This window comes from Pinus tabuliformis, chromosome Q, assembly GCF_031772625.1.
Source record: "Pinus tabuliformis cultivar Carrire ecotype Pingquan chromosome Q, CPIR1, whole genome shotgun sequence".
Classification (NCBI taxonomy): domain Eukaryota; kingdom Viridiplantae; phylum Streptophyta; class Pinopsida; order Pinales; family Pinaceae; genus Pinus; species Pinus tabuliformis.
The window spans coordinates 437,545,923-437,556,249 of NC_142296.1; positions in this window are offsets into that span (position 1 = coordinate 437,545,923).

Below are 10,327 nucleotides of genomic sequence, written 5' to 3' on the forward strand. Positions count from 1 at the left end.
GAAATAGGATGAACCAACCTGTGTCTTGCGCTAGTCCTTTGATCCAATCTCTCTTCTCTTTGACAGTTCCCAGCTACCTGCTCCCTTACTTGCCTAGCTTCACCAAATACCTGCAAGATCACAGAAGAAGGAAACTATACAAAGACATGGGTTCATACTCATAAAAAGCTTAGGATCAGATTTAAGCTAAACATACAAATGTAACAAACATCAATGGTACACAAGCATGTAGGAGAAACTCAAATAGTTTTATTGATATAACAAGAAGATCCAGGAGGAGTTACAACCGATGATTCCTGATCCAGCATCAACCTCCCAATAGAGAAGCCCCTCTTCACCTCCAACAAAGCATAAATCACCCAATACTCTGATATCTATCTCAAAACCAACAGCAATTCTCTGCAATGTACAATATTCTAGCCTCTGGATCTCTTGGATGAGGGATCCATATATAGATGTATGCAAAGAGGATGAGTCAGCTCATGAATTGATTAGTGGCTTCTCTCTGTCAGTTCTTGCTTCCACTTGGAGACTGAGAGCTCTTACTCATCCCTGGTCGAATTCAGTGAGGCAAGTGTCATTGGAGAAGATTCTGGAAGCTTCCATTGTCTCTCCACCTCGTGGAATGACTCTGCCACTTGTCATTTCCCACTCAACGCACCCTGGTAGTGCATTTAGGTGCGTTGCAATGCACCTAGCTAGTGTATTTGGGTGCTTTGCAACGCAGCTAGCTAGTGGAGCAGCTGAAATGATCCTGATTTGACTAGTTCTGAGCAGTTTCTGGTGGAGAACTTCTGGGAGAAGCTGTAATTTGTTGACCTTGTTCCTTTAGGAGTTATAACAACACTTTTAAGGACTTAGGAGCCCTTGGTTTATGGACATTTCATGCTTGGAGCTGTAAGGCACAAAAATGTCTATAACAGTTGCCCCCTAAAGTATGAGGCCGTTTATCGGGTGAAATGCTTTATTAGGAGGATCCGAAGTTCTTTCAATGCTGGGAGGAGACCTGTAATAAGATACAATACAATACATTATCTTCATACTGTTTTCATGATCTAGCTGAGGCGGGCATTCCCATGCTCAGCTTTATAAATTCATTTTCATGTACATAGGACAGAAAATCGTCTGATGGTAGACTGATGATTCTGATAGAGTCATCATCCTTTTGGTAGGATGATTATCTGTGCTGCAATGCTGTACATTTCAATGTCTTTATTTTTCCTGAATATATATCGCAGCCCGGATGGATGAAACTAGATCCGGGGTCTTCAATCTCGTCCGATCTTCACTCGAAGTACAAGTCGATCCATGTGAGAAATGTTTTGAAGTCGAACATGGAAAGACATCGCTTGATTACCAGTCAATGATGTAAACTGTTAACAAGCGCGAGAGGAATCACCGATAATGATAATGACCCTCAAGGTACTGCAGTACAATTCACGTGGTGTGAATAAAGGACTTGGCGTCGAACATCACGCAAAATCTTTCGGTCAAAGGTCATTGATGTATACCTGTCGCCGGAAGTGAGAAACTTGCCATTGAGGCATGCAAGCTTCAAAGTACTGAATGGGGTGTTCCTAGATCAACTTCTTGGATAATGAGCTGATGTCGACAAGAAGCGATCCGTCAAAGGAGGGCCTTAATGAATCCCACATCAATGACATGGAACGGAGCAAATGATTTTGATGGAGGTGAAAACGATCTGACGATATATGGTTCAGGGTGGCGGTCATGAAGGAATGAAGTATAATGTATGGTAGTGGATGGGACACAGGTGACTTCTCTGGATGACTTCTCTTGAACATGTCGGCAACACTTATGTGATGGATTGGTAGCATTTACCCCAAATGTGGATGGTATGGCGTGACCATGGTGATGTGACCGGTGAATGAAACAACCCAACCCGACTCAGGCACGGAGTGGAAGTGTCATGTTCAAGAGCGACTTGCTACCAACAAAGTTTCTTTGAGTTTTCTTCCCAATTTTTCCCCAGTCATTGCTGACCAGTACCTCTTTATTTTTGTCAAGCTTGAGGAGGATAACATATGCTTGTTCTATAATTTTCCCTTCGGGCAAACCCATCGCTATGTTTTAACGAGCCTAGCGATAGTGAAACTCGTTCTCGCCTAAAGACAAGTTTGTCGCTATTTAATCTTTTAAACAAGTCTAACGACAAAGATAACTCGGTCCTTTTCATTTTTAGAGAGTCTGAAAAGGTACGTAAAGGTAACTCCGGAATTCCTTTTTCGTCATCTAATCCCTTAAGTCCGAAAAGGTATAAAACAATATAGAAGGGATGAATTTTCAATAGTTTTAACGAGCCGAACAAAACAAGCGCTCGATCTTTTTGTGCAATAATCCCTCAGGTCCAAAAAGATTAAAATCTAGAGGAGGGATAGCACTTCCAGTCGCTTTAACGAGCTGGAAGGCCAAAACTCAGCAATATTTTCATATTTTACGAGTCAGTTGAAGAGAGCTTAAAGAAGACTCGTCTTTTGAGGAACGAGTGATAAAATGGGTAGCAGCTGATTCCAGGTAAGGTTTGGAATTTTCCAATCACGGCAATGTCACAAGGATGGCTAGTGAAATCACTCTTCGCAGTTGTTCCTCAAAATGGGTAAACAATCAAATGGAGGTGAATGATCGGCCAATGGAAAAGTGGAGGTGACGGTGCAAACACGACCAAGGCTTTAATGGCTGAAAATGCTTCATTCACGGTGGTTATTTACCGGGGAATAGTTCATTTTTTAATGAGCTTAAACGCGGGTGGAAACATTTTCTCATGTCTTATGTTTATTTTTTAACGAGCTTGAACTATGTGCTAAAACTGCTCGATTAATCCAGTCATATGATAAGAATGTCTCATATAAAAACGGCAAGTTTTAGATTTTTGCCCCACATCCTTTCTTTATGCAAGTTAGGTGACGACTAATCCTATGAGTTTAAAGGGTTAGCCAACGGGTTTAAAGGGAGGACCTAAAAATTTAAAAAAATAAATAGTTGCCCTTTGCTTGCATTCCAAAAGGTTTGCATGCCCCCAGGTATAAAACAGAGTTTCAAAGTAACCCCTCAATTTGCAGACAAAACATTTGTTCTATCAGGAGAGGCCTACCTCTTACAGGTTACCCAAAGATTGTTCTATTCGCACAGCAAATAAAACATTTCTTCGGCGATGTCTACCGAGATAAACAAAGGTGAGTGACGATGTCCGCCAACTCACATAACTTTGACAAGAGAATCTTATTCTAGAATAACCCCTCTTCCACCGACGGACGGGGTACAGACTAGTCATATTCTCCCGCAGAAACCTACCCTATACCCGAAGTTTTCCTGCCGAAGCAGACCAGGATGCATGCCCCCTGGGTTTCAGTCATATCCCTCCGAATTACTCGCGCTTATCGGGAGGACGGACTGGGGATTGAGACATTTCTTGCGTGAAGAGACCATTTAGGGACGGTATATGACTATTTGCTATGCGTGATCCGGGAAATGAAAGCTGGTCCACGAGCTTGACCACTCTTCCTTCGTGCGGAAAACACATTACTCTAAAGAGTGAGGAGACGATGGCTCCCATGCAATAAATATAGTCTCGTCCAAGGAGTAGGTTATAATCCAAGGGTCCTTGAACGACCATGACGTTCATGCGAACTGTCTTCCCTCTCAATGTTATGGGCACATCGGGAAGGATCCCTAAAGGTCGACTGGTTCCTTTATCAAAGCCTGTCAGATTTCTCATCTCAGGCAATAGCGATGGCGAACCAAGCGCTTTCCAAGCAATAGAGGAAAGGATACTCACAGAAGCCCCCTCATCTATGATGGTACCATCCATGACCATTCTATATATTTGAACGATGATTCGGAATGGTACACTTGCTGGTAGGCAGGGTCTGCCTAGTTGATTCCAGTCGAAGGAGACAACTAGGTTGCTTGGAGATGGGACCGAGTAGACGGTCGGATATGGCTCTAACGAACTTCCTTCCTGTGGTAAAGGAACGGGTGGATTGCCCCCATGTTCGTCGGAGTCTGTGTTGATGAAGAGAATCTGGACGGTGTCATCCTTGTTCTCTTCAGTGACTGTATCATCCGAAGATAAAACCTCTGAAGGCAAGACCGGGTCAACTACCGCCTCGACCCTTTGACTTTCGTCTGGTATGGATTCAGTTGGTTTATCTTCAATGATAGGCGCTTCAGCCGACCACTTGAGCGGGTCAGTTGGGTTCTCAACTAGTGATGGACTCGGCAAGAGTTTTTTATATCCAGGAGGAAGTCGTAACGGTGAAACCGGACGATCATCCAAAACTCTTTTAGCCTCATCTAAGAAGGGACAACGGTGGAGGGCATGGTCGCCTTCGCACAGTTTACAAGGAAATCTAGCTTTCCCTTTTTGTCCTGGGGCTTCACTTTCACTAGTTGACGGTGTGCTTTCAACATGATCTCCAGAGGTTGATGACACCGGATTGTGCAAACGAGGAGACCAGTCCCTTAGTATCCGGGGGATGCAAGGACAATCTCTGTGAAAGTGGTCTCCTTTGCAAATGACACATGGCGATTTAGGCTTGGTCAGTGCTGTGTGTGGATTTTCATTAGACGACACTCGTTTTCCCCCATCCGCCTTTGGCTCCTTCTTCTTTTTCTCTTTCTTCTTCTTTCCCTTCTTCTCCTTAGGAACTTGGCTTTTAGCTTTACCAATTCCATCAAGCGAAGAGGAAGGAGGAGAGGAAGAATTAGAGGAAGTAGAAGGCTGGTGGGTAACTCTGGACACGTCTAATTGCTGATTCGATTGTTCAGGAATAGTGGTGTTCTGAACGACATTGGTTGAGAAGAGCCATACTGGCAAGCCAATTGTCAGTCCTGGAAGCGACAATGTGGCCATATGGGGCGCACCAACATCTCCCCAAGAGGAGAAGGGACTAGGATTTCCACCAAGGGGAATTCCTTGGTTGGTAGGCTCCATTTTCTCAACCCAAAGATCAACGTAGGAAAAGGGTATGAATATTCCGTTTAAAATAAATTTTAACACGCTTTGACACAACTTGTTTTTTCAGTTTTTAAGAGTCGAGAAAAAACAAAAGATGACTCTAGTCTCCTTCGATTTTTAATGAGCCTGAAGTGACAAGTGCTCAGATGGACCTTTTCTGTTAAGGAGTCTGAAAAGGAACGAAAGGGACTGCTCTGGAGGTTTAGGTAGAGGGAGTACCAAACCAATCGCAAAACTGCAGAATACTTTTTACGGTACGGCAGTCAATCTTCCCGAATGCTGTGTTCGGTGCATTGCGATCAGTAGGGCGGCCGACACGGCTTCCTATGGATAAAAGGTTTTAAGCCTATAGGGGTCTCCCAATATATACTCGACGGTACGTGGGAGCACAAGTCCGTACTGGCACTTATCGTCTCAAAGTGGAGGAATCACCCAACCATCAGTGAGGACAACAGTTACCAGGCTTTATGACGCCAGAATACGTCTCTAGCCTAGACCTCTAAATGTTGTGCGTTAAGTTACAAAGCGTTGTTAAGTTCATTGAATTTATTTTAAGTTGATCTTTCTTATGAAGTTTGCCTTTTGGGATCACCACGAGATGTAGATATAATTCCTAAAATGCAATCTAAAGATGATAAACAAGCTTTTATCTCTTTTCAGCAATGAAAATCCTAGCTACAAGGGAAAAGAAAGACACAATCTTTTCGCAAAGAGCAAAGAGCACACTATAAATGCACTTTTCCTAAATCAAGCCAAACAGACTGTCAATATGCAAATGCACATGCATGTGTTTTGTTTTTCACTTTCTTAATATTGATGCCTAAAAAGAAAGTTGTTGTACAAATCTGAATTCGCTTTCAAGTGAAAAACACAAACAAGCTTCTTTTCGAAATCAAAAGGTAGAGACGATTACGACACTTTATGATTTTGAAATAAACACTCGTTTCGACACTAGAAAGTCACAAATTCAAGCCAAAGGCAAAAGTAAAAGCATAATCGACTGTCAACAGCAAATAAACTTTCTCCTATGATCAAAATCGACACTTGCGACAGATCTAAATCAAAGGACGACAGTATGACTATTCTACTTTTGCAATGGAAAACTGTAAATGACGTAACAAACACACAAAAACATCTACAGTTTCTTTTATACAACTGAGGCGGAATATCAGCAAAGAAAAGGGGTTTTTAAACAGACACACACTCTGATCACAGGCTGCAAAAATCAGAGACAAAACTGAAAAAAATTGAGCAAAGAACCTCAGCTGCACAAGGCTAGGCTGATCAACGCACCTGCTACACAGAGAAACTGGATTGCAACGCAGGTTGCTCTCTTGGGAACTGTGCTGAAATGCAGGAACTCTTCACAGTACCTGCGTTGGGCAGAAACGAGAATTCTATCCAGGTTCCGGGTCACGGTTTGCAGTTTAATCTATGGTTTTTGGCCGAGTAAAAGCAATCAGTAATGCACAATCAGAGGGTAGATTTAATGAATGTTTAAGAGCTATCACAGAGGGCAATCAGATCATTTGTGAATCAGCTGTTCAAATCATAAACAGATCCAGTGAATGGATTGAAGCAGCAGATGTCTACTTTGCATTTGTTAATGGCAAATGCAGTTCGATTCGCTACTTCTAAGTTTATGAAACAAACAACAAGAGAAACACAAACAAACCAACTAGACGATCCTCCCCAGTGGAGTCGCCATTTTGTTAACGGGAAAAGTGTCTATTCAGAACGACCCTATCCCACTAAGGTGTGACAGTGACCTTGGAAACAAACAGAGAAAACTACTTTTGTATTCTCCTTTATGAACTATAAACAAAGATAAATAGGATGAACCAACCTGTGTCTTGCGCTAGTCCTTTGATCCAATCTCTCTTCTCTTAGACAGTTCCCAGCTACCTGCTCCCTTACTTGCCCAGCTTCACCAAATACCTGCAAGATTACAGAAGAAGGAAACTATACAAAGACATGGGTTCATACTCATAAAAAGCTTAGGATCATATTTAAGCTAAACATACAAATGTAACAAACATCAAGGATACACAAGCATGTAGGAGAAACTCAAATAGTTTTATTGATATAACAAGAAGATCCAGGAGGAGTTACAACCGATGATTCCTGATCCAGCATCAACCTCCCAGCAGAGAAGCCCCTCTTCACCTCCAACAAAGCATAAATCACCCAATACTCTGATATCTATCTCAAAACCAACAGCAATTCTCTGCAATGTACAATATTCCAGCCTCTGGATCTCTTGGATGAGGGATCCATATATAGATGTATGAAAAGAGGATGAGTCAGCTCATGAATTGATTAGTGGCTTCTCTCTGTCAGTTCTTGGTTCCACTTGGAGACTGAGAGCCTCTTACTCATCCCTGGTCGAATTCAGTGAGGCAAGTGTCATTGGAGAAGATTCTGGAAGCTTCCATTGTCTCTCCACCTCGTGGAATGACTCTGCCACTTGTCATTTCCCGCTCAACGCACCCTGGTAGTGCATTTAGGTGCGTTGCAACGCACCTAGCTAGTGTATTTGGGTGCTTTGCAATGCAGCTAGCTAGTGGAGCAGCTGAAATGATCCTGATTTGACTAGTTCTGAGCAGTTTCTGGTGGAGAACTTCTGGGAGAAGCTGTAATTTGTTGACCTTGTTCCTTTAGGAGTTATAACAACACTTTTAAGGACTTAGGAGCCCTTGGTTTATGGACATTTCATGCTTGGAGTTGTAAGGCACAAAAATGTCTATAACAATACTGCCTTCATGCAACCCTAACTAGGGGCTGTGGAGCTTCCACGCTGCTAGAGCAATGCTCTGCGCTATTACCCAATATCTTACTTATCTTCCTATACCAATTAATTACCTTAGAATTCTTGGATGTCTTACATTATATTTACTTACAAAAAACATTCATATGAGTCCGCACAACAAATAAATAGTATACTTGCAAGTTATACCCAATCATACATTAAAACAGGAAAAGATACACAAAAATATGGTAAACTTCTCTTTATTGATTCTTCCAATAATTACAGACTTCGACCTGCCCTGCGCACTCAGTTGCAAGGGTCTGCGCACTCAGTTGCAAGGGTCTGCGCACTCAACTGCAAGGGTCTGCGCACTCAGCTACAGACTTCTAGGCCTCTACGCACTCAACTGCAGAGCCTTCTCCTATCCTACGACCCAAAGACACCTTTTACACTTCGACTCAATCACTTAGACTTCTCATTCTTCTTGTCTATTCCCTCTCCTATACACTTAGAGCGAAGCTCTATTTATACAATCCCATGGTCCGCTGACCATGGTTAGATCTATCAAGCTAACCTTAAATTACAAAACAGAGGGCAGACAACCCTGTGACTCTATTATAACTTCGTGCTCCACCCCCACAATTCGAAGAGATTTTATAAAAGGATTTGGTCAAAACTTGGGCTTTAAGCTCCAAAACATGCCTTGGGGGGATTCCATGCCCAACAAAAAAATTGAGGTGTTTTGATTTCATTCAAACCGAGGCTAGAACGAAGATCTTTTCATCCCAATTCCAACAACATAGATGGCACTCAAATCCGACTTTATATGTGAAAGTTATTGGCAGCCAAATTTTCAGGTCAAAGGAATAGGACTTTTGTCACTAACAAAACTTGGAGGCAACTAACCGAGCAACAATTTGGCACTTAATGACATCTGAAACTGGTCAAAATTTCGCCTAGTTAATTTTGTCGAGAACCCCTAACAATTCGGCAGCCAATTTTTAAAATTAGTTTTAAAAATCATATATATATATATATATATATTAATGGGTTGGAAGGCCACCAACCCTTCCAACACTCAACTGTCAAATTGTAAATATATTGAATGGGGTTGGGGCCCGATACTTTGACTTAGGACCCTGCCCAACTCATAATAGCCAAACCACATATTGCGGGGCCAGTGCAACTTGAACCCGTGTTGGCCAGGGATGGCGAACCAACTAATGACCCCAAATATTCACCACCAACCATTTTAAAAGAACAAATGCAAAAAAAAAACACCAATATGCTATGTGGGTGCACGGACTAGTATTGAACCTAGGCCACACCCGTGCTAGTTGGAATAACTACCAATGGCCCACAAGTCGTGCTTTGTACTCCCAACCCAAAGTTATATAAAAAAATGGATTTTACCATTAGTCTGGAAGAGTGAGGAGGGTGTGCTTGCAACCCCACACTAAGTAGGCACAGAGACTGAGGTCGACATGTGGAACTATGATCCAAATTTAAACAGGAACACAAAAAATTACAGATATAACCATAAATACAGAGATGTAGCAGAAATAACACTTCCTTTCATTAATATCAAATAATGAAATATGCTTACAAACAGAATGGAAATGAGACTAGCTCGGGCGATGGTAGCTTATCTCTAAGAAGAGATGTGGTAGCTACATGCCTCTAAACTGAGTTACAATGAGGCTCAAGGGCCTTTTTGTTATTTAACAATAAGAGCAAACCCTAAACAACCAAAACTTTAACCCGAGGAGATGTAATACCAAGAGTTTATGGGCCCCGTTGGGGTTAGTTGGGTAGTTAACTTCCGAGGGTCGTAACTTGGTCATATTATCTCTGTTTGATGCGCATGATACCTTGTTGGAAATATCTCTCTGAGTACTAAAACTAAAAAATTGCCAAAAAAACATCGTTTAGGGCCTCAAAATGGCTCCAGGAGCTCATGACCCGAAAAACTGCCAAAAATAGTAAATTGTGCTACAATTAAGGAAACTGAAAAAAAAAAAAAAAAAAAAACTGATAGAACAATGGTGGGGGTCCAAGTGGAATAGGAGGGTGGCCACTAATATCCATCTAGGTCATTCCTCCCCCCTAGGAAGCAATGGTCTCCATTGCATTGAGTTCCTCCATGAGATGAGGAAACTTCTGCTAGCGAGTGTTCTTGATCTGCGTGTCCATGATTCGATCACTTGTAGCTTGTTCCATGGAGTCTGGATTTATCTTTGTTAGTGTGAGTTGCCCTGAAATGTCAGATGTGTCTAGTAATGGTGGAAAGTATGGTCAAAGGTGATCCACATTGAACACTGGTTGCATGCCAAGGAATGGGGGAATGCTGAGCTCAAAAGCATTATCTCCCACAGCCTTGGTGATGGTGTATGGCCCATATCAAAGCAAGAAAATCTTGCGGTGGGGTGGGCAAGGCGCTCCTTCTACAAATGTATCTAAACTTTGTTTCCCACTTGGAACTTGTGTGGAACCCGATGTTGATCATGTCGCTACTTGTACGCTTTGTCCAATATGGCATGGACCTGTTGACGGATGTGTTGAATGTTCTCAATGAAGCTATTTGCCTTATTGGCTTCGGA